The 7,935-nt window shown below is 35.1% G+C and overlaps 1 protein-coding gene across 2 annotated transcripts in view; it reads left to right on the forward strand.

Annotated features, from left to right (window-relative positions):
- Window positions 1-7,935, forward strand: part of LOC135198551 (ephrin-B1-like) — a 257,625-nt gene that overhangs the window by 79,301 nt on the left and 170,389 nt on the right. The window lies entirely within an intron of this gene.

Raw genomic sequence — 7,935 nt, forward strand, 5'->3', positions numbered from 1 at the left:
ACATATCATGCCGGGTCTATGGGTTATGAACTACACGGTATGAAAAACTACAGCTATATCATTCTCGTCTCATCTCAATTCGTTCTCTTGAGAGAAGTCGCAATTCTCTATATCTTCCGTCCACTGACGAAGACGACATACGAGATGCCCCTTGTGGTTTCTCTGCAGTACTCTTCCACTTGACGAGTTTGTCAGAAGGACCTTTTTGGTAGACACAATATAAGGCATCTGATGGAAAGATATAAACGTGTATTTGGAGTAGGGGAGTAACAAGAGACGGTTTATGTATAAACCATATTTATTTCTTACGAGGTTTGTTTGTTTCGAAGTTCAGGATTTATAATCCGTTACATACTTACGGTGCAAAGCAGATGGGTTTGGCAATCCATAATGCGTAGGAAGGATTGTTTAGATTGTCTGTGAGTTAACGAGAGTGATATTTAAAACCTTTTTTTTTTTTTTTTTTTTGTTTTTTTTTTTTTTTTTTTTTTTCAATTCCTGAATCGGTAATTGCATCCAAGATTACCGTGCACTGAGCGCCGCTCAACAACTTGAATGCCTAAACTACACGGCGTATTCGAAGTTTCGAATTGATGAAGATGCTAAAAAGATTATACGGTTGTTGGCAGGTTTGATAGCGATGATTGGTAGAGTATGTACCTTATGAATCTATAAGCTGGGGTTTGAGAATGCTGTGTTGCAACTCGAAAAGCATAAAGAAAGTGATTTGATTGGTCGGTATTTACGTAAGCGGTTATTTTCCACTTTGTAGTTGACGATGGATTAACGTGCTTAAAAGATATATGTTTAATAATTTAATATATATAATATATATATATATATATATATATATATATATATGTGTGTGTGTGTGTGTGTGTGTGTGTGTGTGTGTGTGTAAATGTATTAATATATATATATATTAATAATAAATATCTTTTAAATGTATTTTCCAACGTCAAACACATAAGAGCAAAGAATTCAAGAAGTTAAGAGGGCAATTGTTGGCTATTACAATGTTTCATATATATATATATATATCATATATATTATATATATATACATATATACTATTATATATATATATATATATATATATATATATATAGAATCTAAATAAGAGCGTCTTCCGAAAGCGTAGCCGACGGACAAACTGAAGGGACTTGCTTAATATCACCTGTGTCCTTCAACCTATAATTTCGAACATGGCGTTATATTACCTCGAGATCAGGGCATTTCGGCGGTTACGGGAGAGAACAAGAATTTGTAAATATCCCTTTGTACGTTATCTGTTTTTTATTGCCTTCATAAATCTCAACAGTTTCTCCTTTTCCACCTAAAGTCATTTTCTACTTTATATTAATGTAGTCTGGATTGAAATTATGAAGTTAGTATTTACTTTTTTCTTTTTTTTAAAAGACAGGATTATGCTCACTAATAAGTCTTGTTTATTATATACACACACACAAACACCACACACATATATATATATATATATATATATATATCTATATACATTATATATATATATATATACATATATATATATATATATCACACACATATATATATAAATATAATTTAGAATATTAAATATAACTATTATATATATATATATATATATACATATTATTATATATATAGAATTAATATATATATATATACTATATTATATATATATAATATATATGTATAAAATAATATATATACTATTACATACATATATATATACATATACACACACACACATATATAATATATATATATATATATACATATATATACATATATATACATATATATGTGTGCATGTGTGTGTATGTATGTGTATATATATATATATATATATATATCATATATATATACTATATACATATATATATATATATATATATATACTATATAACATATATTATATATACATACATATGACAAATAAATATGTATATATATTACATTATATATATATATATACATACATATTCACATAGTAATATATATATATATATATATAATATATATATATATATATATATATATTAGATTACAATTAAGTATCAACCCAAAAGTGCTTTGAAGACCCATCCAAGATGCTGAGATGTCGAGGGGCACAACGTCACCAGCTATGCCACGGTAGATGCGTTTCCCTGTCCAGATGGAATGGTTTGTATTTCACTCCCCTGTATTTCCACTCGAAACCGTATTTAAGGATCAATATACGACAGTCGTACAAAAAACTATATTAAAAAAAAGTAAGTTGAGGCTGGACATCAAAAGAGCTTTGGTGGAAGAGCGATGTGAAAGGATAAGTCTGGTTTTGGTCCTCCTCCTCCTCTTCCACCTCCTCCTCCTCCACCTCCGCCTCCACCTCCTCATGCGGAGTGACTTGTATAGACTCTTGGCTCCCACCTGCCCGACGATACCAACCCGATATACCCTACCTCCTCCATACCAACGTCCCCAATCATCATTCTTTGCACACAAGCTCGTGCGCTGATCTGCCAAGTTCCACTGAACTGCCACCAAGCGAAATAATTCTCCCTTTTTTTTTCCCCTTTTTTTTTTTTTTTTTTTTTTCTTATTCTTGGACCTTTTTAAAGCCTTTTTTTTTTTTTTGGACACTTTTTTAACAAAGAACCCCCTCGATTTATTTTTTTTCTTTTTATTTCTCATTTTCAGAGATTAATACTGGTCAGCTCTCTGTTTCACTTTGTAAAACTGTGCTTGTAGAGAGAGAGAGAGAGAGAGAGAGAGAGAGAGAGAGAGAGAGAGAGAGAGATACTAGAAAAAGAATAACCCAATATTTGACGATAAAGAAAATCTAAACTTCCACTACTACGATAGAATCTATAAAGTGTTTGTAGCGAAAACCTTTAAATTCAATTCTGCAGCTACCTAGTTTTTTCTGTTTTGACTTCGGCATTGGAGAAAATACTGATTGGAAAAGGCGTGAAATTATTTATTCTAAACTCCTCCAATTCGGTTTCTTTTTCAGTCTTGCGAGAAAAAAAAAAAGGCGATGATGTTCAGGTGTCCGTCTCTTGTAATATGGATTCCAATTACTGTTGTGGGCTTCACAAACGGGTTGTAAAAGGTCGCGTATTTATTATGTAAATGTCATTTCTGAAACTGGCGATGTTTGGATATTTTTTTCTTAGTGTAACCTGCATTTAGGATAGTTTGTATGTGTGTGTGTGTGTATGTAAGCGAGAGTTTCATTGAAATCGTTCTCCCGCAGAATTAAAACAATTTCAGTTAGTTGGAAGCAGATACAGACCATTCTAGACTGTGGTTTGGGGAGAGAATGTCCTTGCTTGTGTTCGCTACAAATGGATTTTATAGGTTCTCACTCTTTGTTAAGGATAATTGCATTAATCTGATGGAGAAATAAACGCGGACTGTTTATAATGTGCGCATATTTAGTAGATTTGCATTGTTTTGGGTTGTGCTTGATTTGCTCATAGTGATTTTTCTACGATGCGCAGATTTGTGTACCGTGTGACTCCTTAATGAAGACTGATGATTTGCGTTTTTTTCATAATATATATAATATATATATATATATATATATATATATATATATATATAGATATATCTATACAATAATATACATACAAATCCATAAATACACGAGGCTAGTGTTCACTCAGCCTTCTGGGTGAGTTGCATTTTCATTAATTGTCGTATGGTTTGCGTTCATTTTTCTGTATAATATACAGTTTTTCTGTTAAATGTTTTGCCTTCAGTTACGGTCAGGTAAATATATACGGACTGTTCACAAAGTACTTTCAGAATTGAGCGTTGGATATTTTTTTGTGAGTCACCACGATTGTTTCAGAGGAACATGTGGCCTTCATGGAATATTCAAAATAACGATCTATTGCATGAAATGAATTTTGAACATTTTGGAAAGAATATTAAATCTCTAGCGGCGAGTTAGTGGATATGCGAAATCAGAGTCTTGTGGATATTGATGCTGTAGAAATCTGGCACGGAGAAATTCTGTACATAACTTATTCACACTAACTCGGGGAGTAAGTATACAAACTATGTTGTTGTTGGAGGAGTACGAAAAGTCTATGGCAGAGCCTAAATAGGTCTGAAAAAGATGTTTCGCGATGAGTTCAAGATACATGAATTTTGTGATTTATTTATCAGAATGAAAATTTAGAAAATGAGTAATGTGCTTGTTAAACAGTACAGAACAATCATTTCTAATTTAGTGTATTTTAATTTTTGTTGGTGAAAGAAGGCTCTATTTGACTTAGGTTTTAGCACGATTTAATTTAATTCATGTTTGATTAAGAGTCTAAAACTGCAAGAATTGTCCGAAGCCTATTATATCCTCATTTTTATTCTTTTGGACATTTGAGTCGATGTACGAGTATAACTATCTGCTTCAGGATTAGGAATTTGAGTGGGACATTTTTTTGTGTCTATCCAATATAGTGACCCCCCAACCCCGTTGGTAATTGCCGTAAAAACATCAGCAAAAGACTGTAAATATCATAAAGATGATGCGCCTCCCCAAAAAAAAATTAGTTCTAGATAACGACCCCCGAACTTTTTTGGGGGGAGGGTTATTATCTAGAAAGATCCTTTTTTACTTTTATTTTTCATCTTTGTATTTCACCCTTTGCTTTGTAATATCACATATAATTCTCAAAATTAAGTGCTGTCATGCTGGATGTTCAGATTCATTGCTTTTGGGATTAATATTATTATTATTTTTTTTTTATAAACAAAATAGAGGTCATGATTTTATTAATCTTACGAGACGCCGATATTCTTATGAGGCTGTTGGGAAGTTTTAAAATACTTATATATCGTGTATATATATATATATATATATATATATATATATATATATATATATATATATTATATATAATTTGACTTACTTTTTAAATCGTGCCAACTTTAGTTTGCTTCTAAATAATTAAGATCAAGTTCCAATCGCTATAAGTAAACCATGTTTTTATGAAGTTTTGATTGCTTCCACAGTTTTTTTTTTTTTTTTTTTTTTTTTTTTTTTTTTTTTTTTTTTTTTTTTTGCATCCGAGAATGTATGCATGAGCGCCGGTATGCGGTGGTGTGTGTTCAGTAAATTAATTTTGCATTTTTATCTCATTTTCATTTCGTCTAACGTTTATTTACCCGGTTTCTGATGTAGTTCTGTACTGGTAGTTTTATGTGTTCATCTCTCGAGCGCACAAGCATTTTTTTTTCTTTTCACTGTAGTCGTCCCCAACTCTTTAAAACGCCCTGAGGAGTCTCTCTCTCTCTCTCTCTCTCTCTCTCTCTCTCTCTCTCTCTCTCTCTCTCTCTCTCTCTCTTCCCCCCGTTCCTTCCATCTGGCCTCTACCTCCACTTCCCTCTGCTTGCGTACCTCCTGAACCGCCTACTTCACTTCTTTCTCCATCGATCCTGTGCATACTGGGTACTACCTTAGGCACAGCCTCCGTCCTGCCTACCCGACCCCCACATTCTCTCTCTCTCTCTCTCTCTCCTCTCTCTCTCTCTCTCTCTCCTTCCTCATCTACTGTACCCGCCCATCCCATCCACCCACCCACTGCTTTCCACGGCTCTGCATTCGCTGGGGTATTTTTTTTTTTTTTTTTTTTTCCACCTACTTGCATTCTGTGCATTTTCCACTGCGCGCAATTTGGGCCCCGATTTCTTTAGCGGCTTTTGTCTCTTGTCATTTTTCCTCTTGAAAAGTTTCTTATATCTTGGGCATTTCCTTTAGAGGCTTTTCCGTCATTACAGGAGACGGAAAATGAAATTCTATCTTTGGATGTTTGTCGTCCGCGGCATCGACGATGGCGCGCAGCAGCAGCTGCTGATGAAGATGATGATGTGCCGGCATCGTCTGCGTGATGATCGTTATATTCGTGGCTCATTCCTTCCCGCTTCGCTTTCCTCGGAGGAAGTCGTCGAAAAGCGTCCTCCCTTCGGCGTGCCCTTCGTTGCAGTCTGAAGCGTTATCCGCGCCGCCGTCATGACATATATACGTGTATGGCGTCGCGTCCAGCCCTATACCAGCGCTGTCGGAAGCTGTGGCGGTGGTTGAGATGGAGGGCCGTGTGTGTCTATACTTGCTTGCTGAGCGTGTTTGCATTCGGCATCCTTCCCTCTCCGGTTCCCCCAATCTTCGTGTTTGGTTTTCTATCTTTTATTCATACTCCCTTGGGGCGCTCTTATCCAGCCTCAATTACGTCCCAGTCATGCCATATTTTCTCGCATTTTAAGATGCATTTTAAGTAAAATGGTGAGGTAGCGTTTTTTAAGTCATTATTTTTTTCCTCCCCCCTCCCCCTTCCGCGCATTTCACTTTTCGGGACTTCCTGCTATCGATTATGTCGCTTTGTCTGCATTACTTTACCGGCTCGGCGCAAGGCTCTGACCTAATTCGTCGTTGGGTTTTTTGTCCATTTTTTTCTACGTCTATACGTACGTCCACGACGCCTGGTGTTCGTATGATAATCCTAACCGTGGCTTCTGGATGATTAGCATATCGTGTTAGTGGCTGGATCTGTAGCCAGCGCCCGTGCATATTATATATATATATATATAGATAATATATATAATATATATTATATATATATATATATATATATATATAACATATTATTATGAATGCAGTTATCGAATAAGTGCTGGGTTAGGGTGTGAAGCAGTTTGTAGAATGAACTGGAATATGATGAGATAATATTGTGGAAGTCTTTAGCATAGGGATTTACTCATGATTTAGGTGTTGTATGTTGAAAATGTAGTTATACGATTAGTGTTATATATATATATATATATATATATATATATATATATATATATATAGATATATTATATATATATATATCTATATATATATCCAATGTAACATGAGGAACACGTACTTGTGCATATCCTTAAATCCACGGCAGAAAGGTGAGTGGAAAACTGGGGACTTGGAACGAGTACTTTCATTGTATATTCTGCATTTTCAAGTTCACACTGAATATAATAGAAGTTGACAGACCTTTATATGTATACAAAACCAGAAAAGGGGGTGGGGTTACAGTTTGTTTATCTGGGCGGCGCGTTCTTTAATTAAGCAAAAGAGAAAAGGAACGAGGATCACGGGACAATCCAGGATGGAGATTTAAATTCCTTTCGTAATCTTCACCAAAGTGAAAGTGTCTACTGTGGATCCTTATTCTATATACATTGCTGTGGATATTCAGTCTACCGCCCAGTACTAATGATTATCTAGGAGAATATCCTATTTTGTCGGGCCAGGCCTTGTCCGCGTTAGAATGTTTCATTCTCTTAATGGGAAACTGTGAAGTAACCTTCGTGGTTATGTTATAGCGTTGGAGGTTCATAAAAATTTAGGAGAAGCCATAATTCAGCTTTAATGTGGCTTGCCAGTTCTCCGTAGTTCTGACATTTTCGGCTGCAGTGGATTAATGTCAGTATTTGTTGACATTGTTTGTTTATTGGTTTATCTCATACTTGTTATCATTTTCAACGCTCGTCTCTCATGTACGGCTCCGTTTTCCTTTTATTATGTTTCAAGGACGATCTGTTGTACCCCCTTTCATATTCCCTTGCTTCCATCTTACTTTCCACCCTCTCGTAACGAGTGCAATTGCGAGGTTTTCCTCCTGTCACGCCTTTCAAACCCTTTACTGTCAATTTCCGTTTCTGCGCTGAATATTTTGCGTATAGATAACTGTGGCATAGCAATGATGCATGTGTGTGTGTGTGTGTTTTTTAACAGTTTGGCGCATATTTACTATTGCAAATAATTTTTTGTCATCTGAACGGTGTTTACGAATTTAATTTTTCCTCCTCAAAGCAGGAGTTAGGAACTCCATATTCTTCTTCGGAAGCTTGAATTTCAAGTTTGTGGCCCATGGGGGCTTGTTCCATACGAATAGGATTAATCTTCTG

Source organism: Macrobrachium nipponense, chromosome 22 (assembly GCF_015104395.2).
Source record: "Macrobrachium nipponense isolate FS-2020 chromosome 22, ASM1510439v2, whole genome shotgun sequence".
In the NCBI taxonomy this organism is placed as follows: domain Eukaryota; kingdom Metazoa; phylum Arthropoda; class Malacostraca; order Decapoda; family Palaemonidae; genus Macrobrachium; species Macrobrachium nipponense.